Source organism: Branchiostoma belcheri, unplaced genomic scaffold (assembly GCF_001625305.1).
Source record: "Branchiostoma belcheri isolate BF01 breed outbred unplaced genomic scaffold, Haploidv18h27 scaffold101, whole genome shotgun sequence".
In the NCBI taxonomy this organism is placed as follows: Eukaryota; Metazoa; Chordata; class Leptocardii; order Amphioxiformes; family Branchiostomatidae; genus Branchiostoma; species Branchiostoma belcheri.
Window position 1 is genome coordinate 1,257,185 of NW_017802392.1, and position 1,920 is coordinate 1,259,104.

A 1,920-nucleotide genomic window follows, 5' to 3' on the forward strand; every position below is an offset into this window, starting at 1 on the left:
AAATTGAATCAGTTTAAAGAAATTGCAGATGGGAAAGGAGAAAAAAACAAACATATATATTCAAACATTATTTCAGTCCATACCATGAAATAAGCTCTTAGTGTAGCTTGAAATTCAAAAGCGGGGATAAAAGGCAGGAACATACATTCAGCCAGATGCATATTGAAATTCAGAATTCTACCCACGCGATTTTTTAACAGTCAAATTTGTCTGCCAAGCGGTATGAAGTAGTTTTCCCCCAATAGTCCTTAGTGGACCTTATATGGAATATTTCCTCTTACTGTGACAACAAATAATATGCATAGATTCGTCTGAATTTTTAGCGTCACAACTTTTGAATACTCTATCGAATGCTGTTGAATCGATGACGGGATTAAAGCTATCATAGTTTACCTTCAGTTTTTAAATAAACTGGTACATCTCGACTTGTTTTGATCAATATTGGTTTAAGAGAAACAGTTCCTTAACTGTTTGCTGTTTTTATCTCCGAGAAGAAGATATCCTTCCGCGGTGGGTTCTGTTTCAGTGTTCGCAGCTGTAACTCACAATGGGATTTAAGTTTGTTTTTGTTTTAAGTATATAATGAACTATTGGAGCCCAGATGATGCGTTTTTTTTCATCTGTGTTTTCGAGTGGACGCCCCCTTAAAGTAAAGGTCGTTAAAAGCAATACTTGAGGCTGTTCTTAACACATTTTTTTATAACACATTAGTATAAACAGACTTTTCTGACTTCTTTAATTGTCTCTAATACTATACACACAAACGTCCATGTAAGTACCCTCGAGGCAAGAGTTTTATTTCTAATTTTCTGTTATGAAAACGTAACTTACATGTTAACTGTGCAAAGTTACTTCTGCCTCTTGATGTAGTTTTTTTTTTTTTTTTGTTTCTTTACAGAATCGCTGTCTCGTAAGACCGAGAACCAGACCGACAGCGACAAGCCCGGGAAGCCAGACAATCTGGACGGCCAGCCACTTCAGACCGACCCGACTCCCCCGGCCTTCAGCAAGCGCTTTGTTGACTGTTCTGAGATCCACACAGCCCTAAAAGAGTACGGTGCTGTATCTAATGGAGTTCACAAAATCATGCCTAAAGGTCTGACTTGCCCGATCTCTGTATACTGTGACCAGATCACAGATGGGGGAGGGTGGACGGTCATACAGAGGAGGTTTAACGGGTCTATCGACTTTAACCGACCTTATAACGATTTTAAGTACGGGTTTGGGTCAGCCAATGGGGAGCAGTGGCTTGGGTTAGGGAATGTGTACCGCTTGACCAAGCAGAAAGGGTATGAGTTGTACATTGTATTGGAAGATTGGGTCGGTACGGTCAAGTACGCAAAGTACTCGTCATTCTCGTTGAGGGGTTCTAACTATCGTCTTTCTGTCGGTGGGTACAGTGGGACCGCTGGGGATGGTTTTTACTTAGCACGGAGCCCATATTCTTACGCCGGTCAAAATCGTCAGCCCTTCAGTGCTAGGGATGTAGACCGTGATAGATGGGACAAAGGATCCTGTGCAGCTGGTCGCCCTTACACCGCGGGAGGGTGGCGGTACAATGGCTGTGGTCGGTCTGTTCTGAACGGCCCGTACATCCGCCCCTCTGACCGTACCAATCACAGCGGCTGGGGCATCGCCTGGGGACCGTTTGGAGGCCCCGATACGTACCATCTGAAAAAGACCAAAATGATGGTTCGTCCTGCCAACTTTCGACAATAACTTGTCAGACACTTACCCAGCTGACAGGTCCATGATTCAAAGTCATCAATAGGACAGACAGTACTATTAGATTTGTCCATAGGAACACATGCTTAAATACACAATTAGAAGTACTCATGAAAGTACTTGCCCATACTTCAATCTCACTTTTTTTTTTCTGCACCAAGGGTCTGATTCCCAAATATAGAAAGGAAACAGGGG

General features: G+C 42.7%; 1 pseudogene; it reads left to right on the forward strand.

Moving 5' to 3' along the window:
• Positions 1 to 1,026: 1,026 nt before the first annotated feature.
• LOC109474134 lies at positions 1,027 to 1,719 on the forward strand (annotated as a pseudogene).
• Positions 1,720 to 1,920: the final 201 nt, after the last annotated feature.